At 45.1% G+C, this 20,695-nt stretch overlaps 1 protein-coding gene and 1 long non-coding RNA gene across 3 annotated transcripts in view; both read right to left on the reverse strand.

The window, feature by feature from the left end:
• Positions 1–18,707, reverse strand: part of PAK4 (p21 (RAC1) activated kinase 4) — a 61,184-nt gene extending 42,477 nt beyond the window's left edge. The window contains exon 1 of one of the 2 annotated variants that reach the window (XM_063140838.1): positions 18,619–18,707. The gene's annotated coding sequence lies outside the window, so the exon portion shown is untranslated. The remainder of the gene's footprint in view (positions 1–18,618) is intronic. The other variant, XM_063140839.1, reaches the window with a different exon arrangement.
• Positions 12,995–14,545, reverse strand: LOC134408166 (uncharacterized). The gene is made up of 2 exons (XR_010026083.1): positions 14,430–14,545; positions 12,995–13,240 (listed from the first exon to the last, which is right to left on the reverse strand). It is a non-coding gene; the product is annotated as an uncharacterized LOC134408166 (long non-coding RNA).
• Positions 18,708–20,695: the final 1,988 nt, after the last annotated feature.

The following is a 20,695-nucleotide window of genomic DNA, read 5'->3' on the forward strand; positions in this document are numbered from 1 at the left end:
TCTGCATGATGCTTCACTGTAGGGCAAGTAGCAGTGCGTGGGAAGGGATGCAATTTCCCAATTGTAGTGGCACATTTACGGAATGATCTCTCCCCAGCAAAGCTTGCTTGGCACCAAATGTGACTTTCTGGTGCCAGGCAAATACTCCCCCCCACCCCCACCCCGGGCTTCTAATAATAACCTATGGTAGGGCTCTTTCAATTGCTACTTTTATCTTGCTGTTTTCTATGATTTACGTAAGCCGCCCTGGAAATGTTTTTACATTGAAGGGTGGGGTACACATTTATTAAATAAATCAAGTTACATCAGGAATACCCTTCCCCCCAGTACTGCTCTCCCAACCCACTTCAGGCTCCACCCACAGCTGCTTTGCACATGCACACATAGAGATGAAGACATCCAGCCACAGGTATCCAAGCATCGAGCCTAGTTTTACCCTTAGATTTCTGCAGGACAACTGTCATTAAAGAACCAATACTGACCAACTCACCTGCAGAGTCTGACAAAGGCTCTTTTCTTATCCACTAGCCTTGCCCTTTTTCACTGAGCAGCCAGCAAGAGACAGCATTTCAAGGAGGATGAAATATCCAGCCACAAACAGGTCCGCTAAACCGTTGTTCTCCAGTCACACTAAAAACAGACTTTGTCAGCTGAAATTTTCTAGGGAGTTCGGCAGGAAATCAGATCCTTCAGATTCAGGCTTCTGAATTACCACACAATGACTCAACTTTCAATCATCATCACAGCAGGGGGATGAAACTGGCATATTTCTCAGCCCTCTTCCTGGCCAAGGTGACTCTCAGCTCACTTACCAGGACTGAATCACTTAGGTTCTGCACACACATTTTCTGGTTCTTTCTCCTGGAATTTGAATCCTCGCCTCTTTAGAGCAAGATCCAATTCACTTCGCAAACTCAGAGAGTCACTTCCAGCACTTCCCCAAATAGGCAGTCATGGGGACAAAGAACTGTGTTGCACAGCCTGCTCTCATAAGAGACATGAAGAAGTGCCTTTAATTTTCCTTCATGCCATTTGTGCCACACACAATTAGGATGGAACAGGGAAGAGAAAACTGAATGTGTATTCTTAACATGGGGTTTATATTCTTGCCACAGATCAATCGGCAGCCATTTAATTTAAGGCTGTACACTGCCTCTAGCTGAGGTCCCAAATCTGAGCTGAGGCGCACTCATTCCTCCTGCCTCGCCTCAGTTCCGAGGCGGTTCTGACTCAGCCTGAGGTGCCCCGAAGCCAATCGGCTCCGAAGCTCAACCGCACCTCGGGCCGCTTCGGAGCAGCACTGGGCAGGCCTTACCTGCTGTCATTGTTGCCGCCGCTGCATGTGAGAATTACCAGGCCGCGCATGATTTTAAGATATTGCGGGGGCTCTGAGTGATTAGTACCTCTATGGCCACAAACTACAGTGGCCATAGAGGTACTAATCACTCAGAGCCCCCGCGATATCTTAAAATCATGCGCGGCCTGGTTATTCTCACATGCGGCAGCAGGTAAGCGGGGAGAGTGGGGAAAGGGAGGCTTTTCTGGGTGCCAGCTATGCAGCTAGCACCCAGGGACAGTCTCTGGGTACCAACTGCGTAGCCAGCACCTAGAAAACTCTGAGTCGCCTCAGAGGGCCCAAATCTCGCTTCGGCACCGGGGTGAGGTGGGCAACTCCCAAAGCACCCCCGAGGAGAATCAGGGCTGCTTTGGGGGCTCAGAACCAGCCTGAAAGGTGAATCGGGGGGTTCCTGCACAGCCCTAATTTAATTCTAATATGTGGAAAGCATCCACGGACCTTGCCAGCTCTCTTCTCAAAGTGTGCAATTCCCTACCACATAAGAATCGCAGAACAAGGTTCAGGTACCTTTAGCAACAGCAGAGGGGACTAAGAACCATGACCTTTAGGCTCATCTGAGTACACGGCACAAACTTTTCACAGTTCTGGTGTGTCCCACACCAGACTGAGGAAGGTAATTATTGCATTTTACATAGGTTTTTGTCCTTGTGCATTCCATCATCTATTTATAGCACTTGAGTTGCTTTTCTGACTTATAGAAGTGCTCAAGGTGATGTACACAAAGGTATGTGTAATGTTAACACCCATGCTAACTAAAACCAATCTAATTAAAATGGAAGCACCCATACAGGAAACTAACAAAAAGATGTAGCAGTGGGCTACACTGTGGACGCCAATCGATAGGTTTATCTGTCACTGAAAGGACAGCACTAGCCATTTCTTCCAGACAGCCCTTGAAACAGCACAAGGAAAGTACTTCAGACCCAAAGCACTACCACTGTCAAGAAGCCAGCCTTTTTATTTAAAACAGGCTCCGTTCAAGAACAAGCCAAGGTCAGCCTCCAAGATAAATATGGAGACTACTCACCTCTACAACATTGTGCCAACCTGAACAAAAACCCTAAAGGCAACAAAAGGTTTAAGTAATAAAGCAATCACAAATGAAACCAAAATCCCTTTTCATTTATGTATAATCAATCTTCATCTCCCACTGGCCTCCAAGAGGAATTTGCTGTAATGATGATTTTAATGCAGTCTGGCAGCAGACAGTACTGCTAGCACTAATTGTGTCCTTTAAAAAAAATCTATCCTTTTACTGGACAACACATAGTAGATTGTGGGTTATTTCTTCCCCCTCTCAGCCTCCAGGAGAAGATTCTGCTCTCTGGGAGATACCAAGCCTGGGTTTCTGCTATTAGAAATCGTAATAGAAGCCTACCTCCTTGAACAATTAAGGTAAAATGGTGACCTTTGCATTTTCAGCTGCAGTCTCCAGATGCATTACTCAGAATGAGATATTTAGAAACAGTAGATCAACAAAGAAACGTAGCCCTGTAGAGTTGATCATGCAATGAAAGCATTTCAGGACACAGAAGGAGATCACTGCGCAGCGGAAGAGAAAGAGTTCAGAAAATGCACTTTTACCCTGCAGGTTGTTTGCAAGCCTCCTAAGCTTAATTTACTCTCTCCAGCTGTTTCCTTACTTGCTTTGCCATACAATGGCTCTTGGAGTTAAGCTAGCCTGCTCTCTCACTGCTGGAGCAGATAAACCCACTTAAAGCAATTCCAACAGACACAGTGGTTTGTCAAGGTGGACTCCCATCGAGCACGTTCGACCCCAAACATGAAAATATTGTGGAGTACAGAAAATACATCCAAACCAAGTGTGGTTTTCACAAACCACACCGAGCATACTGGGCAATCACAATTCATATCCATCAACTCCCATTGAGTCAGCTGTTCCCCATCGCTTTCAGCAAAGATGTGTCTGGCACCGCACTGTATCTCAGATAAGAATACAGGAGATTTGACATTAACCATTTAAAACACCAGCCGTCTGCAAGTCTTTTCCTTGAAGGATCTCAGAATTCCCTGTGAAACAGATCGACAGCATTTGTTATAGCAACACTACATAATTAATTCCCAATCCTCCTAAAGAGCCAAATACAAAAAAGGGAACAGTGACCCACCAGATACATCCTAGGCCTGTCAGGAGAGTTCAGGTGATGCTCCAAAATATCATTCTGGCCATTTATGTTACCCCCATAACCTATTATTTGATACTTTTAACCAAATGAGTTACAGTCGACCATGGCTAGCAAACCCAGAAGTGAACTATGATGGATACGAATGATGCACACTGGAGCGTAATTCTAATGGCTCCACTTCCACTCCACCACACAGACATATGGCTGCTTTCTGCATAACTGACAATCATGTGAAAGGGTTCGGTTGACTGCATCCAGAGCAGCCTTCCTCAACCAGGTGCCCTCCAGATGTATGGGACTACAAGTCCCATCACCCCAAGCAACATGACAGCTGGAGGGCACCAGGTTCAGGACGGCTGCTCTCCTGTCTGAAAGAGCCATAAGGAATTCCAACTCCGCTTCTGAAGGCAACAAGGGGGCTGAAGTGAGCATTACTCCACAACCTTCTAAATACTTCGTCATTCCCTAAAAGCCTTGACAAAAGTTCTTTCGTTGTTCATTTTAGAGAATGATTTCATTACACTTTCCCTATTTTCCCCACGTGTCCACTGTGTTATACAGCCCACACATTGTGCATCTCTGTTTTTAATCAGACAAACTGAAAAATTTGCAATGGGAAAGCAGCCACATGCAGAGTGAAAATAAAGAGATAAAGACTTCCCTGTGACATTCATAAGCAGATGGTGAGGCTTCACAGACCTGGCCCTTGCTCACATTCCTCAAGCAACTTCCTATTCGATACCACAAAGATATACTTGACACCAAAGGATCCAAAATTGCTCATTTAATGAAGAATCACCTCTTGACAGGCCCCCAGCCCCATGAAAAAAGTTTAAACAGGTTATCTTGGCTCCCCTCACCCACACAACTGTTGGCAAACGTCATTTCACATTCGGGAGGGAAAGAATGGATCAGAAGTATACCCTGGGTAGAGTTGCAATTTCTGCATCTCCATTCTTATCCTAGATACAAACTTCAGTGAATATGTATGGCAGGCAGAATTCACAGGCTTAAGCTTTCTACAAAGCTCCCCATTTCATGTATGAACCAATCCATCTTCAATCTAATTTGATGCACAAAACCAGCTCTGGAAAGGCTGCTGCAGGATCCCAAAGGTCAGAAGAAGCTCTTGTCTCTCAGAAAAAATAAGCAACTGCACGAAGAGTAAAGCCAAGCCACTTTGGTAGAGGACTAAATAAGGTATCAAACACAGCAACTGTAAATTTCAGCTTTATGTCTCATCTGAGTTCATGCTTAGGATTTAGAATACATAAAGAGTAAACCGATTCCCCATAAGAGACCTAACATTTCGCTTCCCCATACAATTTCTTGGAGCAGTTAGCCATAATTTCTATATGACTTTTTACTGTTCAAATGGCATTCTTATTTATATTTTTATGCATCACTTCGAGCATTCTCTAGCACTTTATGTTTATTCTCAGACTTCCCTACTGAGACAGGCCAGTAGTAGCAGCACTGTATTTCAGAGTGGAGGTATGGGACACATAACAGCTGAGAGAGTAGCTAGCCTAAAGCCGCCTTATGAGTTTACGGCTGAACCTGCGATTCAAACATAGGTTGTCCTGGCTCACACTTCCAGCCACTCAACTGTTCACTTCTGCAATGTGGTATTTTCTGGACATTTTGGATTACGATTCCCATTCTTCCTGAACACTAGCCATGCTGGCTGAGACTGATAGGTGTTTACAAGCCGGATTTAAGAGTTTCAGGACTGCACTTGGGTCTCCTTTGTCCAAACCCAGCTCCTCTCTGGCCATTAAAACACACTGGCCTCAGCAGCATTCCTAATAGGTCTCCTCCCTTATCAGCTGCTGGTTGAAGCACTTTCCTCTTTAACCAGACAGATATGCAGAGGGGCCTCTGGAATCCCTCACATGTAATGCCAAGGGAGTTACTCCTCATTAGTCACATTTGGGAAAGTCAGCCACTACCAGACACTGATACAAGGGCTGCTAAAATATTCTGCCACACAATTTTTTGCTGTGTGGACACCAAAGAACTCAGCGAAGTTAGAGCACAGAGTATCTCTTTTCCAAAGAGGACTTTTGGCCGTTGTTTGTCTGGTTATGAACACACACACACTTACCACTTACAGGGCAAGTACCTTGTGATTTCATTTCTCCCTAACAATTAACATACCTAGGAGGCAGAAATGTACATACAGGCATCACCAAATGAGGGAAGACAAGTGATCTTTCAAAACACATGTGCACACGCACACAGAGCAACTAGCCTCTGCACTGAGACATCCTGGGAGATGCAAGCAGGCCTGGCCAATTTAGCTGCGGTCAGCGCCTGAAAGATCTTCAAAGGGAAGAGGGACGCAGGAGGGAGAATGAGGAAGGCAGGCATGCAAGGAATGCAGAGAGATCCAACACAGGCATCTCCAGCTATCCCACCTAAGGAGCATGAAAACAGCCGACATGTACGTTGGGGATCAGCTCTTAAAACAGTTGCACAGCCATCAGGGCCAGCCTAAGGCATTTTCTGCACTGGAGCAAAATATTCAAGTGGCAACTCCATTTTATTATCTAAAATATGGGATACAATCCAGTGTTCTTTTCAACAGAGACTGCACGATAGATTACGCTGAATAGGGTCAAGCCCATTTTCCCTACTCTGATGCCCTTAACACTGCCTAAAATTCACCACTCATCTCACATTGCCTTATGGTAGGAATGTCAAAGAAACCTTCCTGAGGCCACACAACAGTCGGGAGACAAGGTTCAACTGTGGAGCTCTTGTGAGCATCCTCACACATTGTAGCAGTGCTCAGTGTCAGGTTAGATAAGCCAGATGGGAAAAGGGGAACGTAGGAAGCTACCTAATACGGAGTCAGACCACTGGCCCATTTATTGTCATCAACACCAATTCCCCCCCTTCCACACACACACAGTTTCGCTTCTTTTCCTATGAATGGTGGCCTGAACGGACCAAGCAGAGCAACCTTGTTGAGGCTAAGCAGATCTGGTCAATGCCTAGACAGGAGACTACCTGAGAATCCCACTGCTACCACCTTGAAGTCCCCAAAGGAAAGGCAAGATGTAAGCATTAAAGGAATAATCATAAATCTATGTCTGCTTAAAATTACTCAAGGGCCCTCAGCAGATCCTTCATTGCTCCACCCCCACCTCTGCAGAAGCCCAGTCATGACGTGGTCCCTTAAAAGGAATGTCCTTTTACTCCATGCTCTGCACAAACCTCTCAGGCACAGAACAGGCCTGTGACGGCAGCAGCACTCCGCCAAGTGATTACTATTTGGTGGCAATTAAACCGCAAGCTGACTGAGCAAGACCCTTAATTAGTCCTTTCACATCGTTACCAAAATTACAGGATATTTTCTCTTCTAAACACACATGTGTGACGGGGAGAACGAAAGTTGGGCAGAACCCATCACACTGCTGCTAATTTTCATTAGCAAGAAACATGCCCATTACTTAAAAATACTCAAGCAAGTTTTAGTCTCTCACAGAAGGGGAAGCTCTTGCTGTTAAACGGCCCTTGGCTTCCCTCATTCGTGTCTGCTGCTCATCTCAGGTGCTTTGGCACCGGGCTGAGTACAGATGACACTTCCCCGCTAGAGAACCTGGGAAGTGTCTGCTCTCCCCCAATTTCTTCTATAACGCACAGGTGCAAAGATGCAATTACAAGATCCAGCCTAATGCTCGGAGTACCTTCTCACCCTTCCCCAGCCAACAGCAGGTCTTCCAGCCTTAACCAACACCCAGAAGGCATTAATTAGACACAGAGATGCGCTCTCATGCCTGAAACGCCTGGATGTTGTTGATGTGCAGATTCTTTTTTTTTTTTGCTGTGTGCTGGCTTATCCAAGATTTGTTTTATAAATTACTGTGTTTTCTTTCCATGGCACATCACTCCATCTCCCTGCTCTAGAAATACGAACTATGATGCTAGCCATTTATAATGGGAATCATTTAAACCTAATTCTTGCCCATTAAAATCATTCCTGCCAACTGCCTTGTCATTTTCACTCTAAATACTCTTTTAAGTTCCCTGCTGCCTTCTCTCAACCTTAAAGCCATTCACTGCTCGCTTGCCATGTTAGCCAAGAACTCCCCAGAGTGCAGCTCATGGAGTCCAAAGGCATCCCCAGCATTCCAACCCCTAATTGATTTTCAAGACCACAATATAAACAAAGAAAAAAGGAGCCGTGGAGGATAGGTGATGACTGACCCATCCAAAGCACAGAAAATGCCCAGGAATGCACCCCAACAAAAGATTAAATGAAGCTGAGAGCAAAGCACTTTCTGGAATTTCTGCAGGCTCCCTAGTTATCTGGATTAAGCAGAGGCAGTACAAATAGGACAGACTATTAGGATCATTCACAGTCCTCCTGGTTTGGAAAAGCTACAAAATACACTGGCAGTCAGCTTACTGGCGTAGATGGTGCTTGCTCTGGGCCGAATCAGTAAGGCTCACATCTGTGAGAAGCATCTTGCTCCAGCAACTGGGCCCCTGCTTTTCTCATTCTCTGCCTGACTCAAATAATCCATTTAGCAGGCTGACAGATTACACCCATCGCCCTGTCTGTCTCCATCAGTATGATGAAGCAAAGCGCACATTCCATCATGTGCCTGTAGGTATGCAACACCACGCAGAAGAGTGACTTTCCCAAACCGTTTGGTCCTTCTGAGCTGGCCTGAAAAGGCCACGAGTGTCACAGGGCCGCAAGGCAAGAAGTGTGGTAAAGTATGCTGGAAACACAGCCCAGATCAAGGAAGGGCTTTCAACAGACCTGTCACACAAGCAGAGAGATAGGACTGAGCTTTACATCATTCAGTAGCATGCGCTTGGATCCAATTTGCTAGGAGCCAAGAGTTCTTACTGCAGCAGATTCTTTTCAAGTGCCACTTGCACAAGTGATTAGCTTCTAGAACCGCCATTTCAAGGAGCAGCCCACAGCTTTCAAAGAAAAAAATTCCATGCATCAGCATCATACATTTGGGGCCCTGAGAACTGGAGATTCCCCCACCCCCCACCTCTGACTTATGCGGCAAGCCTAGTTGTGAAGTGCACCATTAAAACTGCCCAAAGGCAGCAGGAGCTGACAGAAAGCTACAGCAATTTTCTTCCTTTGAGGAAAGCAAAGAAACACCAAGATTTTTCTTCCCCCAGTATCAGTGTATGACACTGCTGCTGAGCTGTGTTTGGGGTTTACACAGCAACCTGCCTCACTGGGCCCATACAAGAGAATTAGCTATCTGGGATTAGCCAAATCAGCAAAGCGCTCAGAAAGCATCTCGCTCTCTTGAATGAATGTGCTTCCATTAAGCTTGGAGAGAAAGGGGGCAGGAGAAACGGCGGGGGGAGCACAGTTAACACAGCACACTTCCATCTTAACAATTGCTTAAACCTTGGAAAAAGCAAGTCGCAAATCCTTAGGGAACCCTCACACTGGCTGAGAAAACTGCTTTGAATTATCAGCTGCACTTGGGCTGTACAGAATGATTTTAAAAAAAAAAGCCAGCTGCCTGTCTCTACTTTACAAATTCCTCCATGTCTCCCCAAGCCTTACAGGAGAAGTCAGCTTTTATTAAGAGATGCAGGTGCAGTTGAACTCAAGGGCGAGAGGCAGGGTATCCAGGATATGTCTAGCACAGCAGCAACAAGAAGGCATTCACGGTAGAAATGGACTGGCCATTAACATTCCAGAGGTGCCCATTTCATGCCAGGGGGTGAGGGTGAGGTGGGGAGGGGAGGAGAGAATGCACTGGCAAGGAGATTTGATGTTACATTGGCCATTCTCCAGTCCTGTGGCACAGACGCTGAACTTAGGGAGATGTTGCACAGTTGTGTTAAAAGATCAGCAATTTTTCATGCCTGAGTTAAGAACTCTAGGACGGATACCATCTGGGTGCCAAATGCCCCTCCCCATTCTCAGAGACTGTAATAAGAAGCTCTGCATCCCCTCTTTGGGTAGAGACTCTGCATTCTGTCCTTTGGACAGATGAGGGGGGCAGGCGAGAGCGGTACCTGCTTCCTCAGGAGAACGGGCCTTCTTGTCATTTCAACAACTGATAAGAACTTCTCTGTTTTTAAAGACAGTCCTTCTGATTGACTCTGCAATGTTCTTAAGTGCTGCTGCTCTACTTATTTGGCTTTGGCTTTTAGAATTGTTTCAGGTTTTAATGTTTTATTAATTTTTAGTGTTATTTTATGCTATTTTATTGCCTTACTGTATACTAAAATGCAGTTTTAAAATGCATAACCATGGATTCTTGGACTACCTCCATTTTTAATCAGTTTTCACTTTGCCATCTTATAATTGCGACAATGCTCCATTTTTCTCCTGCAGTGTAAGGCAACGGATCCCCCCCATCTGCCTTGTGGTTTCTCCCCTCAAATTGTGTTTCCAAATATCAGGATATTTGCTTCAGCAAGTTGCTGGGGTAGGGGGCACCAAAGAAGTGGCATTCAAGATCAACACAATGCAAAAGAACCAGAGCTAAAAATGTATCCCTTGTTTCTAGGAACATACAAAGCTGCTTTATACAGAGTCAGACCATTTGTCCACCTAGCCTGACTGGCAATGGCTCTCCAACCCTACCTGGAGAGGCTAGGGACGGAACCGGAGACCTTCTGCATCCCAGATATCCTTTAAAAAAAAAGATGATGATAGTGTCTAATTCAAGCACTTCACAGCAAAACATACTTCCATGGGATTTTGGATACAGTGAAGGATGCAGGCAAAAGGCTTCCTCCCTGCCTAACCAGAATTTATACTACATGGAAATACGTAAAACTGTATGCTGAACAGATGGAACATTTTCTTTTTCTCAAGCATAGACATTCAAAGAGAGACAATTCCATATGTTCTTCAGGCACTCAAAATTCGAACATAAGGCTCCACAGAAAAATAAGGCATCCAACACAGATGTAAAAATACCTCCTCCTACTCCTGTCTCTCTTCTTCCCACTCAAATCATAATTTAAAAGAGCAAAATCAAGGAGCCAGGTATCTACAGGAAGCCTTGAAAAATAAAAAGATTCTCTTTACATCTATTTTGCATCCTGCTTCCTCCTCAACTTTCATCATTTGAAACACAGCTGTTTTGATGTCAATGAACTGAACTCCCTTCTCTACTTATACCTCCATTACTTCCATCGATTTAGACAAGACTATAGCTCACGCTTTGCATGAACACTGAATCTGCAGCATTTGTAGTTAAAGGATCAGACAGCAGGTGACAAGGCAGACCCCAGCCCAAGACCCCAGAGAGCCACTACCCATCAGAAGAGGCAGTCCTGGGTTACAGGCCCCAAAGGCTCCATACTCAGCTCCATGCAATTCCTCGCCAGATAAAGCATATATTATTCCCTCTTTAAAATCCCTGAAGCAATATTTGTTCATCCAGAATGCCAACAAATTTGGCCTATTTCTGTAAAAAGTTCAGCTTCCTCCTGGGAGTGCTGATGAATGTGAGCAAAAACATCATCTTTCATACAGTGGAAACAAAGCCCAGCGTATCTCAAATCACAGCTGGGTGGCAGAATAAAATGAGTGGAAAAGTTACCTTTAAAAACAAATACCATGAGCAGAAAAGTCAGGAAAAAGTTTAGGATCACAGGCAGTTAAAAGATGCTACTCAACGGCCCTTTTCAAGCAACATCACATTGCAGGGCACAAAGTTAAGACATGTTCATGCCACAGAAAAGTGAAAAGTACAGATCATATGACAGGTGACTTACCGCAGGGAGGGCGCAAGACCTACGAAGGGGGCTTTTAAGTATGTATATATATAAATATAAATGTCAATATAGGAAAATGCAAGGTCATGAACAGTGTGGAGATGCATTTTCCTCTCGTAATACTGAAACTCAGGGGACACCTCCTTCAACATGCCACCTCCCTTGCAAATCCCTCCTCAAAACCCAAGTTTTCGATGAAGCGGTTGGTAAAAAACAACTGGTCCCCATGTCTTGCTGTAACACAGTTTTGTAACTAAGCCTGAGCGCAGAATGCAACTGAAACAAGCCCTTACTACTTCCCTGTTTACTCCGCGTTTACTCCTCTCCCTTTCTACTGTTCCCCATAGGAATTTTATACGCATCTCGTGGCCGGGACCTGTTCTCTGGAACTTTCTGAAGCACCACGCATACGGATAGTACTATATAAATAAACAGAGTAACAAATACAATTTTACAGTGCATATTTCACACGTAAAATTCAGTAACAAAACGGGTGGAAATTACCTCACGTGTAGATAGCTTTTACCAAGAAAATTAGGCGAATTCATGAAGCAGAGGTCTTTCAACAGCAATAAGAACATAAGAACTGCACCAAGGCCTTTCTAGTCCAGCTTTCTGTTCCCACAACAGCAAACCTGATGCCCCAGTGGGAAGCCCACAAGCAAGGCATGAATACAATGATCCCTCCTGCTTTTGTTCCCCAGCACACAGCTTCTACATACTGGAATTAATATAAAGTGACCATGTCTAATCCCCTTTTAAAGTTGTTTCAAATTGATGGATATCACCACATCTTGTGGTAGAAAATTCTCAGTGGATGTGTGAGGTGCTTCTTTTTAGCTGCCCTGAATCTCCAACCGTTCAGCTTCATTGGGTGGCCTGGCTTCTGATTTTACAATTTTCCCTAGTAGAAGTGCTCCATTCTCCATGAGTTAAATGGAACCCCCACATGCAGAAGCAATAAACCTTAAGTATACCCTGTTTGAGGAACACATAAGCAGAGAAAAGACCATCTTCTTCATCTTCCTATCCTGCTTGTAAGTTTCTAGGAGGCAACTACTGGAGATGGATTGCTGGATAGCATGGAACCTGGTTTTGATCTAGAATAGGCACTTCTTTTGTTTCTATTCATGAAAAAGAATAAGCAGTGAAGCCCAACTAGCAGTTTTAAGGAGGGGTTCTAATCTTTATGGCTAAATGCGTGAGAGTGTGTGTACCTAGAGGAGAAAATTATTTCTTTTAGCCGAGAGCCAGAACTTTGGGCAATACTAGACAGACCATCTCGTACACAGCCAGGCTCCACTTCTCTCATGGCCTACAAACAGACCACTTCCTTGACTAAAACATGACACTTCCGGACTCGTTCATATTTTTACAAGCCTTTTTATCCTCAGCCAGAGTTGCAAGATGCAAAGAACAATATATTTATTCATCCTGCAGGCTTGTTCCGTTACCAGAAGTTGAGCATTTTCCTTAAAACGTTGCTGGGATTAGTTAATGTTTTCACTGGCAAGAGAAAGCTACTTCTTGGCTAGCTTTCAGACCTTGTTTGCTTCTTCATATTGAAAGCATTATTTCCCATTGCCAGGGTCATTCACATTTCTCCTTCCCCACTGGCCCCACCTGGAGGTTTGCAGCAAGCGGCAATTTGCAGCTACCCTTTTAGCCTGTGGTTTGGCTAACTTGCACTGCAGCTCACTCCCAGTGCTTTTTGCCCACATCTCATTAGAGTCCAAGAATTCTAGTTTCCCCCCGCCCCTTTTTAAAAAGGGACCAAGTTTCTAGCCCTCGTTGTTTGCAGAGAACCAACTCCAATAGCAGATATTTCAGTGCTGAATAAGTTGATCCCTCTATAATGAACGCAACAAGTACAAATTTGTAACTGTGCCACATCTCTTCTGAGTCTTGCCAAGTTTAGCTGCTGTTTAATCTTCTGCTTCCTTGGCTTTTCCTTTTGGTTGCTTTCTTGCAAGGGGATCCTCTCCTCCTTTGAAGTGATTCCAAGCTGGTAATGATACACAAAGGCATTGTCTTGTCAGAAGCAGCTAAGAGCTAGAGATTTGCTTTTAGCCACTGGATGATTGTCATTTTTGTCAAACATTTTCAGAGGGCTTTTGAACCTGCTTATATGATTAGTTATCCTGGGATACAAAACTCTGCATTCAACCTCTGCGTTTGTTGACACGTTCAAGGGTTAAAACAGAGGTTGAAAAGAGTTGAAAGACAATAAACTCCTGGCAAGACCAGACTTGTTTCTATTACAGACCTATATAAACTAGATGTTTGAGTCATCTCTCTCATATATACCATAAAATAATCAGGATCAGTTTCTATGGTGGACAGAATTCAGTTTCATGAAGGAACTGTGACTTTATGGTCATCTGTCACTAGTCAGCAAGAGTGTATGATTGAGACATCCTGGAATTCCTTATCTGCATCACAGGAGTTGCTCCCTCAAGTTAACTCCTGGGATAATTTGACTCACGAGTGGTAAAGTAGCCAATAGAAATGCATCCAATAGGTACCTGAACACAAGACGTATCTTTACTGGGTGCATTTAGCAGAAATAGAGTGTCTCCATCACCAACTAAATGACACATGCAACCATACATGGCTGCAGCTAATGCAACAGCTAGTGTTGAGCAAGGATGAGGAAAATCCAAAAGCAAATTTCCACTGAGGGCTGGCTAAGGAATGCTTAAACATGTCTGGTGCCAAATGCAAGTTGTGAACAAGTATTGCTTCTCTGAGGATATTATCAGGGCCCTCCTTAGAAAATGATGGTACATATTCAGCTCAGGATGAGACATGGTAAGAAAATACCTCCAGTCCATCTAGCTCAGTCAGGCCAGGAACATGGTCAGGAGGGTGCTGTTGCACTCATGGCCTGCTAATGGATGTCCTGGTTGACAGGTGGTTGGCCACTGTGTGAACAGAGTGCTGAACTAGATGAACCCTTGGTCTGATCACACACGGCTCTTAAGTTCTTAGAAGAGGGCCCTCCTGAATTAGCCATCTGTGTTTGAATCCTGGACAAACAGGGGCACATAGGCAGTATTTCTCAGTGGCTGCCCCACAATTATGGAACATTCAGACTGAACATTTTGAAAAGTATCTGCCTTGCTGTTCAGCCAGTAATCCATCTCTAAGTCTGGTAGCTAGCAACTATAACTACCACAACACCACACACCAACTTTGTATGTTGCAGGAAGGTCTTGATTGTCACATCAGAGGTATTAATCACCCTTCCGAAGTGAATTACAAGCCAGGGTTCTGTCCACTTGAATGAGATGCATCAATCAGCAGAAGTGACTCTGTCGAGAGAAAAGCCCCAAAGCATGCCTACTAATCAATAGGCTTTTAGAGAAAGGCGATACTTCTCAAGCACATCTCTGGAGGCGACTGGTGGGTTTCTCTCTCTTTTATAAGCAGAAATATCTCTGGGTGGATAGAGGCCTAGCCTCTTCTCACTTTTAATTTACACTTGCATTTCACTTCTCAGCAATTAGAGGCATTTCCACTTTAGTTAATTGAAGGAAATTTAGAAATCTCCTATCGGAGACATCTGTTCAATGGGATGCAGTTACCAAACACCGTGTGTGTGTGTGTGTGTGCGTGCAGGAGACCAGTTTGTACACTCCTATTCTCCATCCCAAGAGTTCACAGCCTAGGCTGTTGCAGAAATGCCATCTGAGTCTGCCCCATCAAATGAAAAGAGCGCAGAGTAGTATTTTGAATATGGATCCATTTCATCTTGCGATAAACTGCATTCTAATACCACAATCAAAGCCACGATTGTAAAGTCGCCCACATGCAATCTCATTTCCTTCAGCCTCAAAGTTATTTGCTCTCCAAACCCCACTCCGGCTAGTTGTGACTTGACTGAACTTGGGAAAGTAGCTAATAAGATTTTTAGACAGTTGCAGATATTTGCATTCAGGATTCAAGATTTCCAGTGCTGGACAGTTTTCTAAATAGCATGTGGTCACTTCTCTGCCTCTCAAAACCAGTCCACATCTGCTTCTACACAGGGGCTTGTGGCCTCACCCTCAAGAGTCAAAGTGTAGAAAATTAAATTTCACCTGACTGTACCAACCAAAAAATGCTGCCATGTGGAAACCTCTCTGCTTCCTAACTGAAGGCAAAGCTCCGTTGCTCACCGTTTCATATTGTATGATTTAAGGATTCACCCTTGAGCTCAACCCAGATGCTTTTTAGGGCACAATCCTATGCGCTTACAGTAAAAGGCAATGGCTGGGGCATGCCCTACAGCATGGCTGGGGCATGCTGAGGGCCGTAGGACATTTTTCTGTTTAAATATGCATAGATTATACCCTTATTTGTTTTAAGCATGTATACCCTGTCTTTCTATTAAAATGCTCAAGGCAGTTTATTGTAACAGTTAAAGCAAACAGCAGCTTGTCGTCTAAGCTTTCTCCGCTGTGGCACCCTGGTAGTGGAACGAGCTCCCCAGAGAGGTCCGCCTGGCGCCTACACTGTACTGCTTTCGTCGCCAGCTGAAGACCTTTTTATTCACTCAGTATTTTAACACTTAATTTTAACTTAAATTTAAATTTTACTGTTTTAACTCTGTATTTTAATTTTATATCAACTTTGCTGTGTGGTTTTATCCTGGTTGCGCTTTTTATACTGTATTTCGTAATTGTTTTTTAACCTGTTGGGTGTTTTATTGTGGTTTTAATTTTTGTGAACCGCCCAGAGAGCTTCGGCTATTGGGCGGTATAAAAATGTAATAAATAAATAAGCAAGCTACTAATTTCTCCACCAGGCAGAGGTGGATAGTTCTTCCTTATTTTCACTACAAGACGACAACAAGGGAACGCTCCAGGGTGTGTGTGGGGGGGGGGGGGGGAGTCTTGTGCTAATGTATGTTTGCCTTCAAGTGAAGTCAAAGGCAAAACCAGGTGGAAGACCATCCTGCCAGGCAAGAGAAGAATATTTTACAATTTGCAGTGGAAAAACATTGTTGTACATTATTTTTGGTTCAATAAATGTGGATTTCTGTAGGCATGTAGCATATGTTGTTTATAGGTTAGAGCAAGAATCTGGAACATATTAAGCTACCACACACAACACTCTGCCTATTCCATCACCCTCTAAACTCCTAATCTCTGATGCTTCAAGGCTGCACTGCTCCATAACTGGCTCTCCACACCTGCTCACACCTCAAAGGCTTTTTTTTGGGGGGGGGGTGCTAAGGAAACACATTCCTGTACCATTTTTAGTGTTTCCCCAGCACCTTTACTCCAAAAGCTTCCATTTTGGCTGGAGAATTGAGGTAGGACAGGACTATTCACAAAGGGCAAAACCTTAGTTTTCCATTCCCACCCTCTGTTCAGCAGGCATAGGACTCCCCACCCTAAATGTGTAAACATCATACCCGGTTCCAATCTAATCAAATCTCAGAGCACACCTATTGGATTAGCTACTTAGAGCCCAAAAGGAAAAAAGGCATTGTAAAAGAAAAATCCAAGGAGAAACCACTCACCTGTCACATGCTTCTTAATCTTTTGTTTGTTCCTGGAAAGCACCCTTAGAACCACCCCCTTGATTTAAAGGTCTTCAACACCCAAGCCTGTAACTGCCTGGATATACCAGCAGCAGCAGCACCCTTAATGATCATGTTATGCTTCGTCTCCCCTCCACTCCCTTGTGAATTCTTGGCTGATATCCACTTTGCACCCTGGGATCATCACATGCTCTCTGCGTCCAGACTATCCCTAAATTGAAGGATAGATAATAATCTCTTTTCTCCCCCTCTCTTACTCCATTTTCCTGCCTTTTTCTCAGTCCCACTGCAACTATCCTTCTTCTCCACACCTTTTTCCTCCAAGTTGAAGCTCTATGCACCAACTGACCCTACAAGACCTGCTTGTCCTTCCCTCATAATTAACCAGTGAGTTACTGTTTTCAATAAAAGCTTTTATTTTCTGGGAAAGCTTTGACTTCTCTCTCTTGCTCCCTGAATACCTCATGAGAGCAGTCCTCTCCTCAGACTAAATGATCTGAATGTTACCCATGCTTAATTCCTTTGCATTTTGGTTAACATGCTAGCAGAAACAGTCTCCATCAGACTGTTCGCCAGTGGAATACAGCCTAAGTCAAATTAGGAAGAGTTTTCTACCACACCAACTGGGGCTGGATTACCCCAAGCATGTGTGTTCCAGAAAAGTTGTCTCCAAAACTAAGAGAGGTAGCATGCTTAGACCCATGTTTTGAGCAAGCAGGCAACAAGATCAAGTAACCGAAGCAAGCAGGCTTCAAACCCACCAACATACCTGAGCCCCAAAGACCACCCCAAGTTCTGGAGTGTTTAGAAAACAACGGAAGAGAGCAATTGTGAATTGTCCTCCCCCAGATCTCCTCGTGTCACCCCAAGCAGTCCTCCACACAGTTACCTGCATATGTCCTCTGGTAACCAACATCACCCACCTTGAAAGGCAACATCCTATGGGAAGCAGTAGTTGAAAATCATGTTTAGAGTACTTCTTTGGATTTGAAATGAAAGAAAATGAAGAGCCACCTTGTCCCATATAAACCTCTCCTCTTAAGGTCTATGGCACAGCCCATCAGGGGGGCACTTGGCAATGGTAGCGGTGCCGACGTTATCCCCTTTCGTCGAGAGATTAAGCCGATTTTATTTTCTGACCTGTTTGCATCCTGGCTCTCTCTGGTATTTCCACCACTACATGTGTGTGACAGACTGGTTTTGCTGATATGTCCATTTTATTTTACCATTTCATAAAGGCATGCTTAAAAAACACTCTCAACTTTGAGCTTTTACATTGTATTTTATATTACGGTTTGATACTGTTGTTTTACACTTTGGTTTTAATTTTTGTGAACTGCCCAGAGAGCTCCGGCTATTGGGCGGTACAGAAATGTAATAAATAAATAAGCCGCTTTAAGGGCCTATGGGGTGGGAAAGCAGTCTACAAGTACTCATGCAAATGAAATGCTGAGTCCCCACCACAGACCCTCCCCCCCAGCCCACCATAGTGACCCCATCTCCTCTCCTCTGCCCCCATGGCCCCCCCAGCAGCTCCCTCCCCAATAACCTTCACCCCCAAAAAAACATTCACACTGGTGCACCCCTCAGGATACCCCCCTCCCAACCGCAGCCCCCTGCTTTTTATTCCTTCCTCTCAGCACACAGAGTCCTGGCAGACGACGCCCCCCTCTCCTTGCCGCCAGGAACCACGGGACCCCTCCCCATATACACCCCCAGGCTGCCCCCAACCGCACCCCATTTAACTGCTTCTGAACCCCATAAGACCCCCCCACGTGAGTTTCCCCCCGAGAGCCCCCCCCCGCCCAGCCATAGCCCCCAGAGTGACGCCCCCACCCCACCCCGTCACCCACCTGCCTTCCCGCTCGCGCTCTTCCTCGCCTTCCCTCACAGCCACCTTCCGGCTCCCTCGCAGGATCCCGCTCACGCCGCCGCCATCTTGGGAGCCAGCCAAGGCGAAGCCAAGCAACATCCGGGGACAGCCCCGCTCCCGGTCGCCCTAGCAACAGAGTCCTCCACCCCCGCCCAGAGGGTAGCTCAGGGGACCGGAAGAAGGACGCCTCGCTCCTGATTGGAGAAATCCGGACGATACGCCTGAGGAGCCATCGCCCATTCGTCGAGCGAGCCGAGGAGCTGGAGCACGTGCGGCTATTGGCTAATGAGGATGATTGATGGGGAGGGGTGGGGAGAGGTCGTTCTTTTAAAGGGGACGCGCCCTCGTGCCGACTCTGCTGCTGCTGCTGCTGCAGCAAAACTAATTAGGGGGGAAAGGAAGGGTTAAAAATCAGGGTTGCACATTTGGGCGGAATTTTGGGTGAGTCCTAATGAAGCTTTTGCTCAACGGCGCATAATTATTTTAGTAATAAATTACTGGAAGGCAATTAATAATTTATTTACATTATTTTGGTTATTTTGCATGCTTAAGTGGTTTAGTTATAAGGCGCAGCTGGTATTATATTGCAAGAACTATTAGCAATAAATGCTGTTCAGTGACTTGGCCAGTCTCAGCCTGTTGCAAAAGCAAAACACAGAGGTGTTGCGGACGTGCCAGAAGGCAGAAACCGACCATGGGGCAAAACCTTCTTGGGACCAACCGAAGTGCTCCATACGCCTTCGTGCCATTTTCCGGGTGTTTCGGGGTGGGGTGGAGGTGCCAGACTATTTTGCACCCTAGGCAAGGTGAGCTACTTTCAAACCCCACCCACCGCACTCCCCCCAAAATGCCAACTTTGATTTTTAAGAACAGATGCTTCCAGGAAAAAACAAGAAGCACAAAACTTGAAACTGCTAAATTTATTTTAAAGTGCAAGAAATACGTCATGCCAATTATAGCAAACAAATTGGAAAGGAATGCCTATGGGTGTAAAATGCATTATTTAATAGGAATATCACCTCCAAATCATCCCCCCCAACTCGCGCACCTGCGCACACACACACTCAGCATCACTCACTCCAAACAAACACACGCATGAACACATGCATTCACTCAAAGACCCCCTGCACCCCATTCACCCATACATTCTCTCTCTCTCTCTCTTCCGGGCGTGTTCCGGAAGTCCAAACATGGAGCCACCCCACCCCCACCCCAGCGTCCCTGGCTTCGCTTCAGCTGGGCAGGCACGGGGTGCCATCTCACCCGCCCAGGCCCAGCTGAATCCTCAGGCTGGGCTGGCTCACAGCCAACGTGCGTGAGTGCTGCGCTGTGCCAGGTGCCCCTCTTAGCTTGGCGCTCTAGGCGGCCGCCTGAGTGGCCTCTGTGGTAGCACCAGCCCTGGGTAGAGGCAGGGTTAAGGTGCCACACAGCACTCCTCGTTGAGATTAATGATGGCATAATTAATAATTCTAATTGTTTCTGAACATCACTGCAATTACGTGCATTCATTTTAGTAATTATCCCTGGTTAAAAAAAACACACACACACCATCATTTGACACTTCCTGGGCTGGGGCACAGGTGAAGTCGGCTAGCAGGGCAGAGGCTTCAAAGTAAGAGGCGGTAAGTGAACGCTGCCAGTTATCCAACGCTTTCATCATGCAATAAATACAAAGCAACTTTTCACTTGAAAGAAACCCGTGAGTCTCCCGGAATAATTCAGAAAAGAAAAGGGGGGGGGGGAATCTGGTTCAGATACCAGAAGTTTGTGACGGATAGAGGCGAGCCATTGTAGAGAGCAAGGGCGCCTCCTCGTGGAGATGGCGCAGGGTGTGTCTTTCACTCTCCAAGGGTAATGTTTATTTATTTATTATTTATTTATTTAGAATATTTATATACCGCTCCCCATTGAAAATTTTTGGAGCAGTGCACAAGATAAAATGAAAATAAAAACAGAATAAAACAGTTAAAACAAAATTTAAAAGAAGCAAAAACAGTAATCCAAGGCTGCATGTTAAAGAAAGGCTTCTTGGAATAAAGATGTTTTCAGGAGGCGCC

This window comes from Elgaria multicarinata, chromosome 13 (genome assembly GCF_023053635.1).
Source record: "Elgaria multicarinata webbii isolate HBS135686 ecotype San Diego chromosome 13, rElgMul1.1.pri, whole genome shotgun sequence".
NCBI classification, from domain to species: domain Eukaryota; kingdom Metazoa; phylum Chordata; class Lepidosauria; order Squamata; family Anguidae; genus Elgaria; species Elgaria multicarinata.